This window comes from Brassica oleracea, chromosome C3 (genome assembly GCF_000695525.1).
Source record: "Brassica oleracea var. oleracea cultivar TO1000 chromosome C3, BOL, whole genome shotgun sequence".
NCBI lineage: Eukaryota > Viridiplantae > Streptophyta > Magnoliopsida > Brassicales > Brassicaceae > Brassica > Brassica oleracea.
This window is the reverse complement of record NC_027750.1, coordinates 17,625,854-17,635,810: the sequence shown is the minus strand read 5'-3', so window position 1 is coordinate 17,635,810 and position 9,957 is coordinate 17,625,854. Positions and strand designations below refer to the sequence as shown.

The 9,957-nt window shown below is 32.4% G+C and overlaps 1 pseudogene; it reads right to left on the bottom strand.

Annotated features, from left to right (window-relative positions):
* Positions 1–8,381: 8,381 nt before the first annotated feature.
* On the bottom strand, positions 8,382–9,848 carry LOC106330012 (annotated as a pseudogene).
* Positions 9,849–9,957: the final 109 nt, after the last annotated feature.

Sequence of the window (9,957 nt, the reverse complement as noted above, 5' to 3'; positions counted from 1 at the left end):
CTTTTCACCACATAACCTTAACAAGGACTGAGTTGTACTCGTCTACTGATTTGTAGTCCAAGAACCTTATGTGTTTCCAATCATATTGAGCCTTTGGAAGTAATACCGTTTTCTGGTGGTCATATCTTCGCTGTAAAGCGATTCAAAGGTCATATGGATTTTCCATGGTCATGTACTGAGTTTTCAAGTTCTCTTGGAGATGGTGGCGTATCATGTAGATAACTCTATACTTGTCTTTGTCACTGGAATTGTTGTCTTCGGTGATTGTGTCACCAAGATCTTTTGATCGCAGCATGATCTTTGCATCAAGCGCCCATTCCAGGTAGTTGTCACCATTGCTTTTCAAAGCACTGAAATCAAGATTCGCAATCTTTGACATCTGAAAAATATTTGTAGTTTATCCCCATTAGTAAGAAAATAATCGGATCATTCACATACTCTTTCAGTCGGATACAAGCAATGCAAGTAAATAACAATATTTTTTTTTATGATCCAAACGATTTCATGTATATGCAGGAAGGTAAAGTTAAACCTATACATCTAGGATAAAGTTAAATCCATTGCATGAAATCTGATCAGTTTTATCAATTTTCGACATGAAAGTAAACTAATCAGTATGAATGATCTATCCTAATCAGATGATTTCATGTGATATGCAGGAAGGTAAAGTTAAACCTATACAAAATCGAAATAAAGTTAAATCCATGCATGAAAACAGATTAATATACATTTTAAAAAAAAATGCAATCATTTCTTACTTTTATTTGTTTTCGATATTTATCAGATTAAATATAATAATTTGATAATGCTAGTACATCAGTAATAATCCGAAATTTATTTATTTTCAGATAAATACTAGCAATTCCTATTCCTAGTAGGATTAGGAAAAAAAATAAATCGATATTTTTCTGATAGATGCTGAAAATCCTTTTTTTTTTTAAAGATAAAGATATAAGATTTTTAAAAAAAATAGGAAAATCGAATTAAAATATATAATATATTGTTTTTAGTCGGATTTATCAAAAAAAAATCGGAATTATCTTTAAAATTTTCAGATTTATCTATAAGAAAAATCGGATTTATCTTAAAAATATTAAAAAAAAAATTCTTTCAAATTTGAGACAAGTTCTAGTCGATTTCAACATATCAGAGAAAGACTTTAAACATTCAAGAAAAAGTTTCTAATGCAAGCAAACAATCAGATTAAGTTGATGCAGCAGACGGATATTTAAAAAAAAATTGGTGTAATTGTCAACCGAAAAGGTTCTAGCAATTAACTCACATCAGGAAGATTAAAAAAAATCAAACAAGCTTAAACAGGGTGAAACAAGACGAGATTTAAGCTTTGAAAATAGATTAGGATTTTAGATTTTATTCTGCAAAGACATACGGCTAGATGTAGCTGTATGTATGCGGCTGAGAGTTTAATGTTTTGAGTTTTCTGAAGATACCTGAACCTTTTGTGATGAGTTGAACGGTCTGTGAGGAGAGAGAGCTGCTGCTGGTTGCTGACAGAGAGAAAAGGAGGCTACTGGAAGAGCTTTATGAGTCGCCGGAAAATAGCAAGAGATAGTTTGGTTTCTGATTTATGGGTGGTGGATCTTTTGGAAGGGTTTAGAGACAAGGTCGTGCTGATAACGTGTTGTGAATGAAGAGGGGAACTTGTGTGTATTATTAGGTCGACCAACTGGTCTTTACATACATATGGTAATGACGGTCTAAGTTCTGGATCGACATGAGATCGTACCCCTTAACTAGATAATGACTAGCAATACGTAAGATAAACACCAACTATAATGTAGATAAACACAAGAGTAGATAGGCGCCAGTATGATCATGCGGATGGGCTTGGCCCGTCTTGCTACACGGGCTGATAAATGGGTCGATCACTAAATGGTTTATAACATGTACATTAACGAAGTGCCTTAGAGTATCTTTGATTTATAGAGTAGATTCATATATTACACAAATAGATAGCACTAGAAAAGTTATTATCACAAAACTAACCCACACAAACATAATCTTAAAAATAACATTTACTAACCAAAGAAAAAAAATAAATCATAAACGTTAATCATAATCTAATTATATTAAATAGTAAAATCTAAACATATATATAATATATTTAGGAAATTTCAATTTTTATCACACGTTCGATACCATTTTTCAAGTTTACCTTCAAAAATAATTATTTTCATAAATACCTTAAATTTGTGATTAAAAAATAAAACTCTTTTAAATAATTTATAAATGTTTTTGAACACTTTATAAAATATTTACAAAATTTTATAAACCTAACCCATCCCCATAAATACTAGACCCTAAACAATAATCATTAAACCCTAAATTCAAATATTAGAGTATTTTTGATTGAGTGTATTTTTTAAAAATGGTAGCCAATTTTGAGTATTTTAAGCAATTTATATACATATTTAATATATAGTTTATCAGTTACATTTCTTTCAAAAACTATTTTTATATTAATTAATCATACACTTATAAATATAGGTATCTTTGTTTTTTACCTTTTAATAAATACTAATTTGGAAAAAAATCCTTATGTGTTATTCTGTGACAAATAATAGTTTTAAATATTATTTGAAGGTATTTCTTTAATTTATTTATTGTATATTTATAATAAATATGATAAAAGAATCATAGAACTAGAATCACCAGTGTGTTGAATCTAATAGTACAAAATAGTTAAATATTATGATTACCAAAAGTCAAGATACATAATTTAGTGAAGTCTATCAAAATTTGATTGATTAATATACATCTAATTTTTCCTAATCAGAAAAAAATCGAGTCTGTTGATTTATATATTATAGAGATTAGTGCCATGCCTTAGTATGAGGAAGAGAGCAAGGGATTGATGCTGAGTGAATTTCAGATGGAAGATGAGCTAGTTTGGCTAAAGGAAAGGACGGGTACCTATTCTATATGCACTGAGCAAGCTAAATGGAGGAGTTGAGGACCCTGAGTTCAACAGGAAACTCTGTATATGGCAGGTTAAGACCTCCCCCAAGTTAAAACACTTCCTCTGGAATCTCAATAACTACGCCATACCAGTTGGTGCTAATTTACTAGGAAGAGGAATGGAGGTGGAAGGAAGATGCAAGAGGTGTGGGATTGTGGAAACAGAACGTCACATTTTGCTCCAATGCCCCTTTACTGCTCGGGTCTGGGAGTTAGTTCCAGCAGTTTACAAACCGGACCCAAACACTATTACTACACTGGCTGCACTGTTGCAGGCTTGTGGGCGTTTGGTTAATCTCCCTCCGACTGATTTAAATGAGACTGCTTTGTTCCCCTGGATGGTACTTGTGGACATGCAGGAGTAAGCTTCTTTTTGAGAACAGAGGAATGGCGGAACATGAGGTGGTTTCGCTAGCACTAAAAGAAGCAAGAATTTGGCAGGCAGCACAAAAGAAGAAGGCAAAACCTCTGCCGATCAAAAAGTTACAGGTACTACGGGAGTGTGGTTCAAACTCGGAGATTCAATGTTTTGTAGATGCAGCGTGGAATGCTGGCACAAGATGCGGAGGATTTGGCTGCATCTTTAAATACATCAACAATCGAACTCTTTCATCAATGTTCATCAAGCCGCAGCAATGTCGGCTCTACCTTGGCTGCAGAAGCTCTTGCTGTTAAAGCTGGCCTTAAGGCAGCACGGTTGTTGGGTTTGCGCAAGCTGACTGTTAGGGCAGATTCCAAGTCCCTTGTCATGGCTATCTCTAACAATGAGAAGGTTGTGGAGGCTCAAGGAGTTCTCTTTGATATTTGCTAATCTTCATAGCTCTTTCTTATCTATTTATTTTGTCTATGTACCGAGACTAAACAATGTGGACGCTGACGCCTTAGCTAAGCAGCTCTCCTAAGACTATCTATCTCTGGATAAGTTTGAAGTTTCTAAATTAATGAAGGTTTGTTCAAAAGAAAAGAGATTAGTGCCATGCTAGTGGAAAGATTGTAAAAATCATATAATGTGTTGTACACCATTAACGTATAATATCTTTTTATATGTTTCGTGCGATTATTCTGAAAATCTAACATTTTCTTTTATTTTTTCCAATTTAATTTTTGCAGTTTTTTCTTGATTGAAATTTTTATGTTTTGCAAGGTTGCTGTACAATTTTTCTTTAATTGAAATTTATGTCTGTTATATGACCGTACAATTTCCAAATGATTGATAACTTTGGCTATACTAATGTTTGTAATACGCTATATCCAGTTGGGTAAAAGCTCACACCACATTAGCACATATGGTAGAAATTCCATTTGCACTTGGTTGGCCCTCATGAGAGAGGTGTTTGCATCATACTTAAAAAGTCTGCCACATATACCACTTATCGTCGTAATTACTTATTTCCTTGTGCTCAATATTGCCCCACAAAATATTAAATTCGTAATGTTGAAAAAGAAAAAAACTTCTTAAACTACAAAATATTACCCTTCCTTATCCTGAGGTTCTTCATTGCTTCCTGATGAAATATTAAGGATATATATCCTACGTCGAAAATTCTAAGGGACATTAACTAATATATAAAGGGTTTGGACCAATCCACTAATCACCAATTGGTTTTAAGTTGGAAACTCATAATAAACCCGAATCTAACATGGTATCAGAGCCCAGATCCTAATAAGTTAAACTTCTAATTAATATTAACCCTATCCGACCGGGTATATAGGTCGTAATTGACTCGCTCGACCGAGTATAACTGTCTTAAAAAGTTTTCGAGATTTCTGGCCGATAAGAATCATCATCTCGAAGAGGGGTATTAAATATATATATCACACATCGAAAATTCTAAGGGACATTAAGTAATATATAAAGGGTTAGGGTCAATCCACTAATCACCCATTGGTTTTAAGTTGAAAATTCATAATAAACCCGAATCTAACATGAAGTATACGGTTTTTCAAATACCAATTTGATGCATACCAGCTTTATAAAGTATATATAAGATTTGGCAAAAGATCTAATTTTTCTGTAAAAAGTCTATAAAACCATATGTATATATCGTTAATGACAAAGCAAGAAATTTATTAAAATACAATGTTCATCTCTCTTATTGTTTCTCAATTTCTTAGGTATCCGGCAAATAGAGAGTCTTCAATAATTTCAGGTAATTAATTGTTGACAGTCTTAAAAATAGGGGTTTCTTTTTCAACAAATATCCTTATTACAAATCACTAGATCATTTCTCCGCGCTACGCGAGTATAATATATTTAAATTTATTACCTTTATCATTTTTATTTATATGTAAATTTTTGTATATTAAATTATATATAACTAATTTTTAAATTTGATTTTTTTATATGTAACAGAATTAACTAATAAAATATAGAGAATCAAGTCCGAGATTTTAGAGTTATGTAAAAAATAATAATTATGTATAGAACATAAATTATCTTAGTTTAAAATATTGAAATCTCATCTCGAATAAATTCACGGAAAGAAAAATTACTCCAATAACCTACTTAAAATATAAAATCTCCTTTAAAAAAAAGCGTACTAAATAATATTTTTTTACGTGTAATAGTTGAAAACTGACAATTGAATATCGATCTAGAATATTATTTTAATATATCTAATGGTAAAATATTAATTGTAATAAACAAATTTTGAATTTTGTAATATTACATGAATTAGAAGTCTTTAAAATCTAAAATCTATTTTATTAACATAATATATTTTTATTCATTTATTATTTTGATGTTACAAAATATTACTTTAGTTTTATTTGGATATTATTTTATTAATAATTTAGTTTCTTTTTAAGTAATTTTAAAATTATCAAGAATATAATATAATTAAAATTATTTATTTAAATATATCCAAATATGATGTCTCATTTTTATGTGTGTTTGCGTTGAGCATATTTAATTGTAGTTTGTATATTTAATAACACCTTGTTGCGTGCCGTTCTATAGTTTTAATAAATGTGTTGTCATGTCATTTTTATTACTACTAACATTATTTTTAGTGATCAGTGATTACGTATTTTTAACGTTATGTATTATATATTATAGTATATTTTCTAACTCTTCATGCTTGCATTTTTTTTAGAATCATTTTAATTAGATAATAGATTTAAAGATGTAAATAAAACTATGTATGTTGTAAATTTAGACTTCTTAGTGTAATTGATCACTATCAATTATGGAAATTATAGTGACAACCCGTCCACTGGACCACCCAGCCCGTAAACCTCAGTCTCACAGCACTGAAGCGAATCGACCACACCCCCTCTCCTATGAGTTCTCACTAACTCCATAATTAGGTTGTTGGTGGACCTTGAACCCAGGACCTCACCCTTTAACAACTCTCCCAACAAACAAATTACGGAGTGAGAGAAAACTTATAATCGAGGGGTTAGGGTCGGTGCCATGCAGGGTTGTGAACCTAGGGCCTACTGGGTGGATAGTTCCCACGGGACGGGTTGTCACAATTGTATTATGATTTTATTTTACTAAATTTTTCTTTCTGTGTATATTTTTGTTTGATCTTGTATTTTTGCAATGTTATTGTCTTATTCTTTAATTGCAGAAAATTGTTATTTTCAATTTTTGTTTCATATACCTTAAAAGTCTTCGGTTGATTTTTGTTTGTTTTCTTTCTCCAATTAAAATGTACGGTTAAACTGGTAAATATATAGACACGCTATTAACTACACCATTAGTCTAATTATATGTCAATAACAAAGGCAAAATTTTCTAAATAATGTTTATATTTATTTAATTATATTTTCGCCAGTTTTGGGTCTTGAATGAACCAATCAATTAAGGTATACGTTAAAATTAATATGTAATGTAAATATTCATTATAAGGTGATTATTTATGCGTATTGATATTTATATCAGTAATTAAGTTAAGCTTTGATTGGCAGAGCAAATGATAAAGCAATAGCATTATACTATAGAAGCAGTATGTTGCAAGAGCCATATGTTTTAGCTAAACTGTTTAATAGGATGATTAGTAGAGCAGTGTGAGTATTCTATTTTAAATTATTATAAAAATTAGTATATAATATATTTATTTTTAATGAATATATTTCTAATATATATATATATATATATAAATATATTAACATATAAAATTAAAAATATATATAATTAACTTATTTATTTAATAATTTAAAAAATATATTTATATCAAAAAAATTTATTTAAATAAATTTTATAATTAAATTTGGTTAACGGGTTCCTCTTCCAACGTGGAGCATCCACCTAAACTCTATATGCCATTCAAATATTTGGTGTACCTTGTATCCTTCATTGCAATTGATCAACCATGCACAAATAATAACTTTCAACTTGAACCAAATCTAATCAAATATAAACACAATCATGCATTAACAATTCTCAGTATGACTTTTAAAAACATCTACTAACATCCAGAACCGTACTTAACATCAAAAACTAACCAAAAAGTGACAACGTTAATAGTCAATGAAATCTCATATACATGTACTCTTTATTTTTGTTCTCAAAGCCAAAACCTATTAAAAAACAGTCATTTACATCTACATTGAACCGGACCACAAGTTATAAAGCTCTACCATAGTTCAACATTTTCATCTTTTAGCACCTGCAAGGAACGAATCAAAAAAGAGCTGAGTGATGATCAATTTAGGATAATTAATGTGGTCGAGTAGGTGGACATTACATCGGTCAGAGACTTCTTTGGGGCCGTATCTGCAACTTGAGACGCCTCTTTGGCTTCGAACACTTTGGAATCAGCCACTGCAAGAGCTTTTGTTGCAGACTCTGCTTTCTCAAGATTATTTTCTGATGTCAAAGACGTACTTGGTAGATCTTGCGATTCGGTGGAATCTTCTGGACTTGATAGCTCTTGTGAGGAATCTTCTGAACTCGAGGTTTGTGCTGGATTTGCAGCTCGTATAACAGTACCCTAAACGATCTTGTAGCGGGTATCTACATGCATTAACAATCATTTGGATGCTAACATCAGAAGGAGAAATTTGCAATATACATAAAGTGAACCGTATCAACAGAGGAGAGTCTGAAAGTCTAAAATTCTGATTACACCTAGTGACATCAAAGTCACTCAAAGAGAACATGGAACCTACCTTCAAGTGTCCCCGGTAGGTGGGAAGACGGTTCACGTTGATGGTGGCGGGTATGAGCATCGCCTAAAGACGTTTATAAACAGAAGAACACAATTTTAAACTGGATTCAAAACCAAATCACGAAGAGGAAATAAATAACATTGAAATCATAATATTGTTAAACATGAATCTTAATATTGGAGATCTGTTCAAAACTATGATGAACATGAATTTAAAAAAATGGAATCACCTTAGAATCCAGAAGAAGCATATCTACTCCCATGAAGTGGCCACCACGTTTAATGTTTCTGGCTTCCCAAAACCGGAGAAGCCGCACCTCCACCTCCACGGTGGATGAGCAGCGTCCATATTTGAGAGCAGCAAGAATGGTAGATGTGCTAGCCATAATAATAAGAAAAAAAGTTTCGAATGTAGTAGGATCTCTGAGAATGATGTCTATGGGAAGAACACGAAACTGGATGTCGAATGTAATTTAACACTGTCTGAAATATATATCTAATACAAATAAAGCAGTACCATGTTGCTTTTCTGTTTTCTTTTGTGCAAGAACATATTCCTTCTCAACCGGAGACAACTTGAATGACCTCAGTGACATTATCGACTTTAAGATCAGCCAGAAAATCTTTATTTTGAGTAACGTAGCCGCCGAAGACATCGTACGACCGTCCAAGATGTTGGAATTGCTTGGTGTCAGCTCACGCTCTTTCAGGAGCCAAAACACTTGGCTCGATTCTGAGTCATTCTCAAACCCCTTTTTTGCATTACATATAATGAGAATATATATATATTCAAATGTTAAGGAAGAGTAAGAACTCTCACTTCTCTAGCCATTCCCATTGTACAGACCCAATACCTGTCCAACCAATTTAACAAATGATAATTTATTATTATTATTATGAATAAATATATTGTCAGAAGGGTGTAAGCTTTTACTTTATGGTTGAACCGTAAAATGGCGTTTTTTTCCCAGTCACCATAATCTCAAGTGGAACTGTCCTTACTTCTCTGTGGTTGGATCTATAAATCCTTCCGCATGACTGTCTGGATCCCTTGTTTGTACCACAAACTCATCAGCTGCAAAAAATCTTCATCCATTGATTAACAAAAATTTCCCATATACAATATATATATATATATATATTTCTGGATCTCCATGCCATTGTAGAAATTGGGCTCCGCCAAGTCCACAAAGTTCCCGGCAGTAACAGGGGCGTTATAGCCATCGACGACAATGTGGAAAACACAATCCTCAAGGTTGGGATTGTCCTTGATCTTAGCCTTCATGTACACTTCTCTTGAGAAAATGCATGTTTATATACTCTTCAGGGACTTCATAGAGGAAGCCCTCGACCATGTCCTCTTCTATTCTGCAGAGCGCCACATGACAGGAAGATCTCAGCTGCAGTCATCAAGAAGGGTCTAAATGAGCAAGTATATCAGCTTCCTTACTAATCCAAAACCATATTGGCTTTTTTGTCTCTCGTGCATTACACTTTTGAGTAAACTCACCCGCCAACATATTGGAGATTCTCTTTCAGTTTAGGAGCAACAACATCTCTCTTCCGATCTTCGACAATCTGTAGCATATCTTGCATACCAGCTTCCAACTTTTCAATCAGTTCGTTACCATGATTCTTTTTCGACTCAAAAAACCCCGCAACAATCATGCTTTTCCCTTGCTTTCCTCACATTCTACAACAACAAATAATACTTAGCTCTTTATAGCAGATTAATTAACTGACTTTAATCATGCTTGCTTACACCTAATAATACTTCTAGCTTTTAGACAAATCTTGCAAGCAATTCAAACACTGTTCTAACAACTCTTCTCATACGACTCTCTGATCATCTCCTAGTTAT